At 44.8% G+C, this 15,669-nt stretch overlaps 1 protein-coding gene across 3 annotated transcripts in view; it reads right to left on the reverse strand.

Moving 5' to 3' along the window:
• Positions 1 to 5,271, reverse strand: part of bahd1 (bromo adjacent homology domain containing 1) — a 62,525-nt gene extending 57,254 nt beyond the window's left edge. The window contains exons 1-2 of one of the 3 annotated variants that reach the window (XM_052017179.1): positions 4,499 to 4,730; positions 4,151 to 4,393 (exon numbers count right to left, since the gene is read on the reverse strand). The gene's annotated coding sequence lies outside the window, so the exon portion shown is untranslated. Of the gene's footprint in view, positions 1 to 3,412; positions 3,785 to 4,150; positions 4,394 to 4,498; positions 4,731 to 5,228 lie in introns of those variants that run through there. The other 2 variants (XM_052017173.1, XM_052017188.1) reach the window with 2 other exon arrangements.
• Positions 5,272 to 15,669: the final 10,398 nt, after the last annotated feature.

The raw sequence follows: 15,669 nt of genomic DNA on the forward strand, positions 1-15,669 counted from the left end.
TTTTGTTTTTTTTAAATGCCCTCACCCACATCAGGTGACAAAGTCTGTTAATCAACATTCCTGCCAGTACAAGAAATACCTTCATCACCTCAAAGCCAAGGATTGCAACAGTAAATACATGTAGCAGGTTATCATTTTGCTTTGCTACTGCCAGACCTAGCTTCAAATACTTTTAACTCCCTTAGCTCCATAATCCTAATATAAGAAAACACTGGAGGAAGAGAAGTGTTTTGCTTCTCCAGTCCCCTGGCCCCCTCCTGATTTCCACCCAACGATCTTCCAGTCTCACTAAAATCATACCAAGTTAATACTCCAGGATCCTTACTTTTCATGCTATACAACCTACTCCTAATCTGTTGCATGGGCTCTTCCACATTATTCGCCCCTCCTATACTGTTTTGTCAACATTCATTTGCCATCGTTTTCATTCACACTCTCTAACAAATTCTCCTTCTAGCCCCCCACCCCATTATCCTTCACATACGTCCTCTGTTCACTCCTCCAAATCTTTTCAACGTTATTCTTGTCCCTTGCATTCCTGTCTTCATGCAATCTTCCTCTTTACCATAGTAACCTTTTTTTCCTGGAACTAAATGCTCCTCCCTCAATTTACTTTGCTGCTCCATATAACTTACATCAAACACCTTTACAAAGACCATTTCCCAGATTTAGAGTTTAAAAAAAGGAAATTCCCAACAACTTAAAACTTTGACCAAGTCTCGTGATCATTCTTCCCCCTCAATCTCTCTCTCTCAGCTTAGTTCCTCTCCTTTGCCCTTTTCTGTAACCCTGTTTTTCTTTGTTTCTGCACACTCCACTTCTTCCTCTACCTTCCATCTCACTAGCTCTCATCTTTCCCTTTTCTCTTTTTATTCCACTCCATTATAGTTTTCTGCTTTCCTTATGCCAGTTCTTTTGAGAAAGAAGTTTGTAGCTGATTAAAATAGGTATGGTGGTGGCAGTGATTAAGTTACCAGAGAAATAAGCCAGAGGGTTGGACTGATGATCCGAAGACCAGAACTCAAATCCCACCCCAGCAGCTGTGGAAGTTTAATTTCATTGATAAAGTGAAATCAATCTGCCATCCTTAAACTGCTTCTGTGCAACTCCAGACCCACAGAAATGGCCAAACAAGTCTGTTTGGAGGCAAATGGGCAGAATTACTCTTTGCCACGTTCCAGAAAATGAATAAAATACAATAATTGGCTGAGTGTTTGACAGCGAGGATAATAGGGATGGCTTGCTTGGTCAGCTGGCAGCAAAGTGGTAAATGGATTTCAATCCACAGAAAAGAGGCATTTGTGGCTATGCAACAAGGCAAGGGATTAAACAATAAATGTTTGGATACCAAGAATGGGAAGAATGGGTGTGCGTCACATTAAAGGTAGCAAGACAAGTCAATAAGGTGGTTACAGAGATGCTATTTTAATAGCTGACCAGGAGAATATTAGAATTGCATAGAATTATTAGATCACACCTAGCACTGCAAATAAAGTACTGGTCATCACATTACAAGAAAGATGCATTTGTGTTGCAGAGGTTGCCAGGACTGGAAAATTGTAGCTACTAGAACAGTGTGGATAAATAATTGTTCTCTTGGAAAAGTGGAAATTGGGGGATATTTCAATGAGGTACATAAAATCATGAGTGGCTTAAGTAGAACAAATATTTTTTATCCCTTCTCAGAGTGCAGTAAAGGTCTGGGACTTACTGTCTGCAGAGGTGATTGAGGAAGAAACCTCATCACATTTAAAAAGTACTTGGATGTGCACTTGAGGAGTTGTGACGTGTAGGGCAATGGACCTAATGCTTCAAGATACAAGTAGGCTGGATTACACTTTTCCCAACTGGCATCTTTTGTATCTTAGATTTTTTTTTAATTCCTCAATTCCTTTACACTTTGCATCTTCACCTCTCTCAGCTTGCTCTACTCATTTTATCTTCTTGATTGCAGCTTCTCCTATCTTCACTATCTCCAAGCAATTAATCTCTTACCTTTCTCATCTATTTCAACTTTCTTACTCCAACTTCCCCAAATCACTCATCTTTCTCCTTCTCTCTGACCTCTTCTCTCCTACCTTCTGTTTACCTTCCTACAATGTGTTCCCTCCATCCTCCCATCTTCTCTTGCTTACTTTTCAAATTCCACTTTTCCTTTTCAGCTTCCCATTCTCTTTGCTTCATTCACTTTTCCCTTCTCTCCCATATTCTGCTCTTTCCCCACCTCAATGTCACCTTCAATATTTTCTCCCTTTTACTCATAATTCCCTCCTTCCTCTTTCATCCCTTTAGAGCACTTTGATTTTCTCTTCTTTATAATGTAATAACTATTGAGTGCAATCTCCTTAATATAGGGCTCCCCCTTTTACTCTCTCATGCACTCACGCCCTCTTTACTCCAGAATTCCCCTCAGTTTGCCTATCAATTTCTTGTTCTCTCCTTCACTGTGCTTCCCCTCCACTTCCTTTTCTAAGCTCACTACCACCTGCCATTGCACCTCACAATCCATCTCTCTTCTACTTGTTCAATGTCAAATACACCCTCTTGCACCTTTACTACCTTCTCTTCCTTCATAGTCTTCATTCTTTCTATAATTCCTCCCCACCTCACATCCTCCCCTTGTTGCCTTCTGAGCGCCACTTTCCTTACTTCTCCCTTGATTTCTCAATATCCTTTTCCTTCCTCCCAGTCCCAACTACCACTCATTGTCTTGTCTCCTCTCCACCTAATAGTTTTCCCCTCACTCTTTTAGTTCCTCAGCCCCCCAACTCCCCCCTCCACTCCTCATCCTCCCCCATCACTTCCTCCTCCCACCGCCACCGCGCTCCACCCGGGTTCCAGAAGATGGCGGGGGTCACGGCCGCCGCCGCCGGGGGAGGGAGGAGGGAACGGCCTCGGGGCGCCGACCGCTGCCCTTCCGCCGTCCCGGCCTCCAGTGCCGGGCCGGGACGGGACTCCCACAGCGGGCGGCGGGACGGCCTCTAGCCCCAGGCGTCCGGCTCCCCGGCCTGCGAGAGGGCGGCGGCGGCGGCTGCTGCTGCTGAGGTAAACACCGGGCTCCCGGGACACCCGGGCGGCCCGAGCCTTGGGGCCAACCGCCGCCGCGCGCGCGCCGCGGCCCGTCAATCACTCTCCCCCTCTCCATCACCCACCCGGCCATTTATTCTCAAAATTGCTCCCTCCTCCTTTAAAATAACCGGAAACTTCGGAGGTGCGATCCACTCGCCTCGCTGCATTGCATCCGCGTTAAGTGGCGGATACGGTACATCCTTAAATAAAAATGTTTTTTTTAGGCCAGTGCATGTAATGTAGCAGCGCAGCGCTCCGCAGGTCCAGTCCGCGCCGCGCGCCGAGCCCAGATCCCCGGGCATCCACCAGCCCCCAAGTCGTTGACTGACAGCCTGACACTTACCTGGGGCTCTCGCGCTGCCAGTCGACACATTCACCAAGAGTACGAGCAGCGCCGTATTTTGTGTATCTATGTTAATTTTTTTTCCCCTTCCAACAAAAAAAAATAGGCAGCAACTTTTCAGCCCAGCTCCGGCTTGCCCTGCGCCATGTTGTTTTTTTTTGGTGGGTAATATTACGTGTGCAAAAGAAAAATTAAATTTGCATAACAAAAGTAAAAGTAACGGTTGCCATATGGTACGCGGTAATGGATAAATAATGAAGGAGGCGGAGACACTCGGGAGAGGACAGGGTGTGCGCAGAAAGTGCACCCCACGATGAATGCGTGGGGGATTCGGCCAAGGGTTGCACAGACAGATAACCTTCTCTACACCCCCACCACCCCCGCCCCCGCCCCGTTAAAAGCTCAGCCTTCTTCCTGGAATGAATGCAAACTCAAATAGCATATCGGTCGGATCGCTTCGCGATCGCAATGATCGATCATATCCAAGAATCGAATTTCAACATAATCTGCTTGGGAAAGGAAAGGGAAACGACAGGTTTTTCTCTGTGGTTAGTTAGGAAGGAACATTTGAAAGATCGTTCACGAATAAAACATATATACTTCCTTCCCACTTGAAAGTGCAAGAATCGAATTAAGAGAGGCCGATTAAGCTTTCAAGTTCTTCTTTCGCATTTTACCCTTCCAGAAAGAGGATGGGTGATATCAGCTGAAAATTCATCACTTGATTGGAAGCTATACCTTGAATCGAAGTTTACAAGCAGCTAAGACGCGGCGTACCACGCAGTTCAATTTTGAGAACATTCTTTCTCTCCCGCCCCTCGAGCGACGTTAACTCCAGATGCTGGAAGAGTTTAATGGCAATCGACAAAAAAAAACATGTCATGCTCCGCTTCCGGGAACGTGACTCCGCCGCGGACTGGAATGCAACATTCTGCAAATCACGCACACGTCCACACGTCCCTTATCGGAGCGGCCAAGGACCTGGAGATTAAAAACAAAATGAAAAAAGTGCAATCAAAGTGATGCTACTAATAAGGCGGCTCCAGGGACGCACGTCATTACTTGCACAATAAAAAAATGAGCTACCTAGAAAAGTCTTGGTGCGATTGTTTACAGAGCATCACTTCCATTCCACTGCTAGACAAGTCATCTCTCACCCCTTTGCCTGTGTGTGCAATACTGCGCCACCTCCGGACACGGCAAAAAACAGATTGTCCCACTTTCCACCCGAACATGCAGTAAACACGCAAACCAGTCTCCACCTGTTTTATCCAGTGTGCATTGTTTGTTACGCGGGGCAAACATTTGCTCATGTTAACGTTTACAAACGTAACCAGAAGAATGGGGAGAAATGCAACAAAAGCCACGACGGAGCCCCAGCTTTGGCAAACCTTTCATCTTGTTTTGGAACGCACCCACGTGTCCCAACACATAATCAGGTCCCTTGTACGTGACATCGCCGCGACAAAAGTGACACATGACTTTTTCTGGCCTTTATCCCAAACTGGTCCGGTAATGCAAGCAGAGCCCGTTTGATACACCGGACCTCCAGAATGGATGGGTGCTTCCCTCGTATCCTACAAACTTCATCCCATACTCCCGTCGCAGGGGTTAAACCCACCCCGCGACCAGGCCCTTCCAGTTGACCCTGAATTGAGCATCCAGATCCTCTTCCCGTTCCCTCACAACATCTACTTCCACCTCGCCGATTTCCCTCATATTAATCGCTTCAACGACCGTCCCTTTATCTCTCTAATCTTCTCCTCGACAATGCTCCAGAACCGCATTCTTCCAATTTTAGCCTCTTGTTTACTACCTGGTTCCTCGTTCCAGAAGCAGCTGCATGCACCCTAACTCATGTAGACAGCCTACGCAGTATTGCAATACTGACACGCAGTGGCTTTTCCTTGAAACCTATCTCTTTGACCATGCCCTGCCTACCTCAGCACATAACTTGGGCTGATAGTCCCGTGCAGTACAGAGGGAGTACCGCACTGTCGGTAGTACAACCTTTCAAGTGCAATGCTGAACCAGTGGTGCCACACTTTTTGCAGGAAGGGTCAGTTTAACAATCCAGATCAATTCAGAGGTCCTCAGTGCTGTCGGTCTGGCTGGGATTGGATGGTGGAGTGCAGCGGGCCAGTGTCAATGTCCTGCAGTTTCACAGCGATGCTGGCGGGAAAAATCTGCCTTCTGAGCTTGCTCCATCTTACACAGCAAAGGTTGAGCGACTCTATTCATTTTAAGTTAAAGGTATTTTACAATTTTTAATGCTGAATTAACTTAAAATATTTAATTGTTGGTTTGTAATTTTGTGTAGTTGATTTTTAATGAAATTTTAACTTTTTAAAAACTAATTATTTTCAGAACTTTTATTGTTTTACTAGTATGAATAATTTTCGGTGTACGTGCACGTCAGAGAGGTTCACAGACATTCCAAACTGTTGAAGAGTTCTGACAGCTGGTTAGCCTGTGTGTGGTTGTGGTTGGAGTGCAGTAGGGTGGAGTTGCAGGGGGCTTCGCCAGTTGTCAATAAATTTCTGGGAGAGGACGTGTATTTTCAGTGAGAAGTACATTGACGCACTGGACAGGCGTCAACAGATGTACCTCAGTGCTTGTGTGTCCAGAGATTGCAGACTATACCACAGTCTAGGGTCCTGCTGTCACTGAGAGGCCAGATCCTGTGTAACAGCCTCTCAATCACTTCATGGATGCATTGTTTAAATTGGAAAGATAAGTGGCATTGACGTATCGGAAGAGAATGTGTTGAATTGACGGTACAATGAACATAGAGACATGTCCATACTCTAAGTATTATGAATAAAATATAAAAATCAGCCCCACAGTGGGTTTTCAGCAGCAACTAAGCTACAGTTGGTTCAGTGATACTTGCAATTATGTACTGCTGTGAGAATTTTTGTTTTGGCATTTGAAGAAACAACTGTGCAGTCGGTGTCGTTGGCTGGTTAATGCAGGTAGGAGAGCAGTAAGCACTAAACTGAAGGCCCTCTCAGCTGGATGTAAACAATCCTAGCTGACAAACGGTTGAGTCCTTCCCATTATCTTACCCAATATTTATCCCATAACCAATTTCACAGAGATGATTTGGTCATATATTTCTTTGTCATTCATAGAACTGTGTGAGAACAAATTGGTTACCATGTTTTCTGTAGATCTACAGATGGGTACATTTAAAAAATAATTTATTGGTTGACCACTCCAAGATACTTTAAGGTCATGAAAGAATGATATAAATGCAATTTCCTTTTCTATAAATGGTACCTCGTAGTTGTATCCTTCATGTGTACAGCAGTTTGCAGATCATCATATAACAAAGAATAAATACAACTATTAATCTTAAATCTTTTAATGTTGTTCTTAACCAAGTATTCATTAGGTTTTTTTAAAATGGATTATACTTTGGGATATTGATCGCATAAACTGGGAAAAGCCTCTATTACTAATATTTCACTATCTGCAGTATTTGCATTTGTATTATTTACTAATATTTTAGTTGTGTCCCTTATGTGCTGAACACTCAATTTAAATTGAATCTATATCATCTACAGATCTCTCCATTTTAATCAGAGATGTTCTGTTCAATAAATCTCATCTTAAGTTGCAGAATCCTCCTTGCTTTCTTCATTGAACCACCTCCACTGAATCAATCTTTTTTGAAGGCAGGGTGATGTGCTGATTGTGAACAAATCATTCACCAGTTGAGGGACAAAATAGTCTGCTTCATCTTGTAAGTAAAATACCTCATAGTTTCCTTGATAACACACTGACCAGATTCTTATGTTAGTGATGTTTCATGACCAGTTAGTCATGTTCCTCTGCACTATCTTTGTGCGGTTGGTGAATTCAGGAGTCTATCTGTAACAAATGACTGTTTCTTTCCCTTCAGCTCTGCCTGATCTGCTGAATACTTTCCACATTTCCTGTTTTTCTGATGGAAGTATTTTAGTAAGCAATACAGATTAGCTTTTTTTTTGAAAAGAATCATCACAATTATTCCACCATAAATGAGTGACTGCATCTCCTGAACTTGTAACTCAGCATTTGGCACCAATGTCCCTGAGTAGAAATGTACTGGCATTCCCCAGGTATGTATGGATGCAGCTGGAGCCTTCTCCATGTGTATGACTCACTGTGACGGCCGTGTCCTCCAACCTATCTAACGTGCACACATAACTCAACATACCTAGCTCCTAAATAATAATTATGCGGAGGACATAACTATACAGACACCGCTCGTGCTTAATTTTATTTTATTCTTAGAGACAGGATTTATAAACATTTGGAGAAGCATAGGTTGATTAGGGACAGGCAGCATGGCTTTGTGAGGGGCAGGTCGTGCCTCATGAGCCTGATTGAATTCTTTGAGGATGTGACAAAGCACATTGATGAAGCTAGAGCAGTGGATGTGGTGTATGTGGATTTTAGTAAGGCATTTGATAAGGTTCCTCATGGAAGGCTCATTCAGAAAGTTAGGAGGCATGGGATCCAGTGAAACTTGGCTGTGTGGATTCAGAATTGGCTCACCCATAAAAGACAGAGGGTGGTGGCAGATGGAGCGTATTCTGCTTGGAGGTCAGTGACTAGTGGTGTTCCGCCGAGGGATCTGTTCTGGGACCCCTGCTCTTTGTGATTTTTTAATAAATGACTTGAATGAGGATGTGGAAGGGTGGGTTACTAAGTTTGCTGATGACGCAAAGGTTGGTGGTGTTGTGGATAGTGTGAAAGGTTGCTGTAGATTACAACAAGACATTGATAGAATGCAGAGCTGGGCTGAGAAGTGGCAAATGGAGTTCAACCTGGAAAAGTGTGAAGTGTGAAGTTGGAAGATCGAATCTGAAGGCAGAATACAAGATTAATGGCAGACTCTTAGCAATTGTGGAGGAACGGAGGGATCTTGGGGTCCACGTCCATAGATCCCCCAAGGTTGTGGCACAGGTTGATAGGGTTGTGAAGAAGGCGTATGGAGTGTTGGCGAGTCTTGGCCTTCATTAGTCGGGGGATTGAGTTCAAGAGCCACGAGGTAATGTTGCAGCTCTATAGAACTCTGGTTAGACCACATTTGGAGTACTGTGTTTGGTTCTGGTCGCCTCATTATTGGAAGGATGTGGAAGCTTTAGAGAGGGTGCAGAGGAGATTTACCAGGATGCTGTCTGGATTGGAGAACATATCTTATGAGCATAGGTTGAGTGAGCTTGGGCTTTTCTCTTTGGAGAGAAGGAGGATGAGCGGTGACTTGATAGAGGTGTACAAGATGATAAGAAGCATAGATCGAGTGGACAGTCAGAGACTTTTTCCCAGGGTGAAAATGGCTAACATGAGGGGACATAATCTTAAGGTGATTGCAGGAAGGTATAGGGGGGATGTTAGAGGTAGAAGCATAGAGAAACATAGAAAACCTACAGCACAATTCAGGCCCTTCGGCCCACAAAGCTGTGCCGAACATGTCCCTACCTTAAAGACCCATAGTCTTCTATTTTTCTCAGCTCCATGTACCTATCCAAAAGTCTCTTAAAAGACCCTATCGTATCCGCCTCCATCACCGTTGCCGGTAGCCCATTCCACGCACTCACCACTCTCTGAGTAAAAAACTTACCGCTGACATCTCCCCCATACCTACTCCCCAGCACCTTAAACCTATGTCCTCTTGTGGCAACCATTTCAGCTCTAGGAAAAAGCCTCTGACTATCTACCCAATCAATGCCTCTCATCATCTTATATACCTCTATCAGGTCCCCCCTCATCATCCGTCGCTCCAAGGAGAAAAGGCCAAGTTCCCTCAACCTGCTTTCATAACGCATGCTCTGCAATCCAGGCAGCATCGTTGTAAATCTCCTCTGCACCCTTTCTATGACTTCCACATCCTTCCTGTAGTGAGCACAGTACTCCAAGTGGGGTCTGACCAGGGTCCTATATAGCTGCAGCATTACCTCTTGGCTCCTAAATTCAATTCCATGGTTGATGAAGGATACTACACCAGATGCCTTTTTAATCACAGAGTCAACCTGTGCAGCTGCTTTGAGCGTCCTATGGACTCAGACCCCAAGATCCCTCTGATCCTCCACACTGCCTAGAGTCCTACCGTTAATACTATTCTCTGCCATCATATTTGACCTACCAAAATGAACCATTTCACACTTATCTGGGTTGAACTGCATCTGCCACTTCTCAGCCCAGCTTTGCATTCTATCTATGTCCCGCTGTAACCTCTGACAGCCCTCCACACTATCCACAACATCTGCAACCTTTGTGTCATCCGCAAACTTACTAACCCATCCCTCCACTTTCTCATCCAGGTCGTTTATAAAAATCACAAAGAGTAAGAGTCCCAGAACAGATCCCTGAGGTATACCACCAGTCACCGACCTCCATGCAGAATATGACCCTTCAACAACCACTCTTTGCCTTCTGTGGCCAGCTAGTTCTGGATCCACAATGCAATATCCCCTTGGATCCCATGCCTCCTTACTTTCTCAATAAGCCTTGCATGGGGTACCTTATCAAATGCCTTGCTGAAATCCATATACACTACATCTACTGCTCTCCCTTCGTCTATGTGTTTAGTCACATCCTCAAAAAAAAATTCAATCAGGCTCGTAAGGCAGGACATGCCCTTAACAAAGCCATGCTGACTATTCTTAATCATATTATACCTCTCCAAATGTTCATAAATCCTGCCTCTCAGGATCTTCTCCATCAGCTTACCAACCATTGAAGTAAGATTCACTGGTCTATAATTTCCTGGGCTATCTCTACTCCCTTTCTTGAATAAGGTAAGTTTTTTACACAGACAGTGGTGGATATATGGAACGCACTGCCGACAGAGGTTGTGGGGGCAGATACATTAGGGACATTTAAGAGACTCTGAGATAGCCACGTGAATGATAGAAAGATGGGAGGGCTCTGTGGGGGGGGGATGGGGGAGGATTAGATAGATCTTAGAATAGGATAAAATGTCAGCACAACATCATGGGCTGAAGGACCTGGACTGTGCTGTAATGTTCTATGTTCTGAAACATCATTGAGCTTTGGTGAAATTAAGGAAAGAGTGTCGAGTAACTTTAACCTCTGGAAACAGGGTGGGTGAAGATGCTGTGAATCACAGAGTCATACAGCATGTAAAGGGGTCCTTTGACCCACCAACTCTGCATCAACCATTTACAACAATCATAAAGTCATAGAGCTACACAGCATGGAAAACAGGCCCTTTGGCCCAACTTGTCCATGCTAACCAAGATGCCCATCTACGCTAATCCCATTTGCCCATGTTTGGCCCATATCCCTCTAAACCTTTCCTATCCATGTACCTGTCCAAATGTCTTTTAAATGTTGTAATTGTACCCGCCTCTACCACCTCCTCTGACAGCTCCTTCCCTATTAGCACCATCCTCTGTGGGAAAAAGTTACCCCTCAGATCCCTTTTAAATCTTTCCTCTCTCACTTTAAACCTATAACCTCTAGTTTTGGACTACCCTACCCTGGGGAGAACACTCTGGCTATTCAACCTGTCTCTGCCCCTCATCATTTTATAAACCTCTATAAGGTCACCCCTCAGCCTCCTGTGCTCCAGGGGGAGAAAGGTCGCAGCCTATCCACCCTCTCCTTTTTACTCAACCACTCCAGTTCTGGTAACATCATCATAAATCTTTTTTTGTACCCTTTCCAATCCTACATTAATCCCATTTTAATCTCCCTACATTCCTATCAACTCTTGCAGATTCTACCACTCACCTAAACACAGGGAACAATTCACAGTGGCCAAATAACCAACCAACCCCGTTCAAATTTAGTATGTTTTACCTTTAGCAGAGGTGTTGAAGGGAGTGGGTGAATGAGCTGTGCCGCTCCTATCTTGTTACAACTGTTCCAGCTTTAACACAGGACAGCTGAAGGAAGGTGGGGGCTGATCAATGGAAGGTGTGAGTGCCTTTCCAGTGCCTATGGTGCAAGAAGAACAGGCATACTTACCCAATCCATCAAGGTACCTTATTAACTTCACCTTAATTTCACCCCCCCCCCCCCCCCCCCCACGACACCCTTAATGGTTTTATTTGTGGCCAAAATATCTCTTTCTTGGACCAACCTCATGCTCTCCATGGATCCTGCCCCTGCTCACAATGCCCTCTACTCTACTCCCTATACACTCAGGACTGTGTGGCCAGATTCTGCTCTAACTCCATCTACAAGTTTGCAGATGATACCACCGTTGTAGGCCGTATCTCAGACAGTGATGAGTCAGAGTACAGGAAGGAGATAGAGAGCTTAGTGGAATGGTGTCATGACAACAACCTTTCCCTCAATGTCAACAAAACAAAAGAGCTGGTCATTGACTTCAGGAAAGGGGGCGTTGTACATGCACCTGTCTACATCAATGGTGCTGAGGTCGAGAGGGTTGAGAGCTTCAAGTTCCTGGGAGTGAACATCACCAACAGCCTGTCCTGGTCAAATCACGAAGAAGCCATGGCCAAGAAAGCTCACCAGTGCCTCTACTTCCTGAGGAGGCTAAAGAAATTTGGTTTGCCCCCTTTGACTCTCACCAACTTTTACAGATGCGCCATAGAAAGCATGCTATCTGGATGTATCACGGCTTGGTACGGCAACTGCTCTGCCCAGGACCACAAGAAACTGCAGAGAGTTGTGGACACAGCCCAGCGCATTATGGACACAGCCCAGCGCATTATGGACACCAGCCTCCCCTCCTTGGACTCTGTCTTCACCTCTTGCTGTCTTGATGAAGCAGCCAGCATAACCAAAGACCCCACCCTCCTGGGACTGGGCTGACAAGTGGCAGATGGAGTTCAATCCGGAGAAGTGTGAGGTGGTACACTTTGGAAGGACAAACTCCAGGGCAGAGTACTGGGTGAATGGCAAGGTACTTGGCAGTGTGGAGAAGCAGAGGGATCTGGGGGTTCATATTCACAGTTCATTGAAAGTTGCCTCACAGGTGGAAAGAGCAGTTAAGAAGGCCAATGGGATGTTGGCTTTCATAAGTCGCGGGATTGAGTTTAAGAGCCGCGAGGTGATGATGCAGCTTTACAAAACTCTAGTTAGGCCACACTTAGAGTACTGTGTTCAGTTCTGGTCGTCTCATTATAGGAAGGATGTGGAGGCATTGGAGAGGGTGCAGAGGAGATTTACCAGGATGCTGCCTGGATTGGAGAGTATTGAATATGAGGAGAGGCTTAAGGTGCTAGGGCTTTATTCACTGGAAAGGAGGAGGATAAGAGGAGACATGATAGAGGTATATAAAATATTGAGAGGAATAGATAGAGTAGACAGTCAGCGCCTCCTTCTCAGGGCACCAATGCTCAAGACGAGAGGTCATGGCTTTAAGGTTATGGGTGGGAGGTTCAGGGGAGATGTCAGAGGGAGGTTTTTCACCCAGAGAGTGGTTGGTGCATGGAATGCACTGCCTGGGGTGGTGGTGGAGGCAGATACATTGAACAGGTTCAAGAGCTTGTTGGATAGGCATATGGAGGAATGTGAGATAGAGGGATATGTGGGAGGAAGGGGTTAAGTAGTGTGAGGGTGGTCTGATGGACGGCACAACATGGTGGGCCGAAGGGCCTGTTTTGTGCTGTATGGTTCTATGGTTCTATGGTTCTCTCCTCTTCCATCGGGTAGAAGATACAGGAGCCTGAAGGCATGTACCACCAGACTTAAGGAGAGCTTCTACGCCACTGTGATAAGACTATTGAACAGTTCCCTTATACGATGAGATAGACTACGACCTCACGATCTACCTTGTTGTGACCTCACACCTTATTGCACTGCGCTTTCTCTGTAGCTGCGACACTTTACTCCGTACTGTTATTGTTTTTACCTGCACTACATCAATGCACTCTGTACTGACTCAATGTAACTGCACTATGTAATGAATTGACCTGTACAATCGGTTTGTAAGACAAGCTTTTCACTGTACCTTGGTACAAGTGACACTAATATACCAATACCAATGATATCCTTCATCCCAGTCTCGCATCTCATTCTTTCCCCAAATGACGTCTCCCTGACCCTCAGTTTCTCTCTCCTTTACACTCCTTGGCAGCCAGCTTCTTAATCATAGATTCACAGAATCATACAGCACAGAAACGGGCCCTTTAGCCTAGCATGTACATGATGCCCATCAAGTACTCAACTATACTCATTTCATTTACCAGTACTTGATCCATAGCCTACTATGCCTTGGCTAGTCAGATGCTCGTCCAGGTGCTGCTTACATTTTGTGAGATCCTTTGTCTTCACCGCTCTCAGAATCAGAAATCAGGTTTATTATCACTGACATGTCATGAAATTTGTTGTTTTTCTGTAGCAGTACGGTGCAAGGCATAAAAATTAATATAGTGAGAAAAATAAATAGTGGAAAAGAGGAATAACGAGGAAGTGTTCATGGGTTCATGGACCGTTCAGAAATCTGATGGCAGAGGGGAAGAAGCTGTTCCTAACATTGAGTGTGGGTCTTCAGGCTCCTGTACCTCCTCCCCGATGGTAGTAACACAAAGAGGGCATGTCCTGGGTGGTGAGGATCCGGATGGTGGGGGTCCTTAATGATGGATACTGCCTTCTTGAGGCAACCAGATGTTCCAATCAGGTAATATGCGAATGGGAAACAAAAGCCAAAAGTGTTGCATGAATCCCACGATTAAATTTGGCAAGAGCCAACAAATACTTGCTCTCCCAGGTTTCCTGAGCACAAAATGGTCCTCCAATTCTTTACTGCATATCCTTCCACTCCCCATTGCTACCTCCTCCATCACTTTTCAGCCCCATGCAGCATGGAAAACAGGCCCTTCGGCACATCTTGTCCATGCCAACCAAGTTGCCTAACTGAGCTACTCCCATTTGCCTGTGTTTGGCCCATATCCCTTTAAACCTTTCCTGTCCATGAACCTGTCCAAGCGCCTGTTAAGTGTCATAAAAGGCACTCTACCACCTCTACCCGCCTCTACTACTTCCTCTGGCAGCTCATTCCATTACTCACCACCCCCTGTGTGGAAATAATTGTCCCTCAGGTCCCTTTTAAATCTGTCCCCTCTCACTTTAAACCTATGCCCTCTAGTTTTGGACTCCCCTACCCTGGGGAAAAAAGACTGGGGCTATTTATGTGCAAGAGAGAGAAATGTTAAAACATGAGAATGTGTGCTTGAACAAAGAGGGGGCTAGGAGAGAGAGATGTGGTAACAGAGTGGAAGAGAAAAAGAAAGAAGAAAGACAAAGCTGGGAAGGAAAGAATGAGATACTGATGAAGACAGAATGGGGAGGGAGAGGGAGTGGGAATAGGTACTAAAATGGAAACAGGAATTTGGATTAAAAGCTAAAAAGAGAGAGAAACTTAAACAATACTTAAAGAGGGATTCTATGGAAGAAAACCCAACATATAGCTGAACAAGATGTGGTAAAGTTGAGAGGAAATGTTGACACAAACACACAACTTTGCTAATTAATAACTGTCTAGGATACACTTAATGTAATGCCACAGCACTAATCTGTCATTTTCTCTGGGCTGGAATGATCACTTTGTGATCTATTGCACAAATAATAGTTACAAAGCAAGTTCCTGTCATACGCTAAAAACAATAAATTAGGACAACATTAGGAGTCAAGAGTGCTGAGTTTCCTGTGTGATTAGAACCTGTGCAACTTGTATCTACTGAATGTAATCATGTAGAGTGAAAGGCAACAATACAAATTGACTTCTCTGTCAACAGATGTAATAAATCATAACACTTACGGTGATGTTTTTAAAATTTTTGACTCCAGGCTAAAATACAGCTTGTTTTGATAGCTTTCCTATTGATGCCCCTGGTTATATGTGACTTGTTAAAATTGATTTCCAATGTATTCTGAATGTTTAACTGAGGAAAAGTTGCAATGTAGGAGGCACCATCTTTTGGATGAGATTTTAACCTAAGGATCTGCCTGCCCTCTGAGGTAGATAGAAGATCTCATGCCTTTATATCAAATAAGGGTGAGAACGTTCTTCTTGCTGTGCTGTGTAACATTTAATCTGCACCCAGCATCGCTGTTTAGTTTTTAATCACATTGTGCAAACTTGCTGAGTGCAAATTGGTAGCTATGTTTCCAACATTCTGACTGTGGCTACATTTCAAGAGTGCTTTATTGGCTGTAAAGTGCGTGGACTCGAGGTTTGAAGCACTAGAGTGTGGCAGTAGACTACATGGTCAAGGAATGCCCTGAGCTTGATCTCCAATTTCTGCTGAGTTCTGATCTGACAGGTC

The sequence above is a fragment of the Pristis pectinata genome, chromosome 1, assembly GCF_009764475.1.
Source record: "Pristis pectinata isolate sPriPec2 chromosome 1, sPriPec2.1.pri, whole genome shotgun sequence".
Lineage (NCBI taxonomy): Eukaryota > Metazoa > Chordata > Chondrichthyes > Rhinopristiformes > Pristidae > Pristis > Pristis pectinata.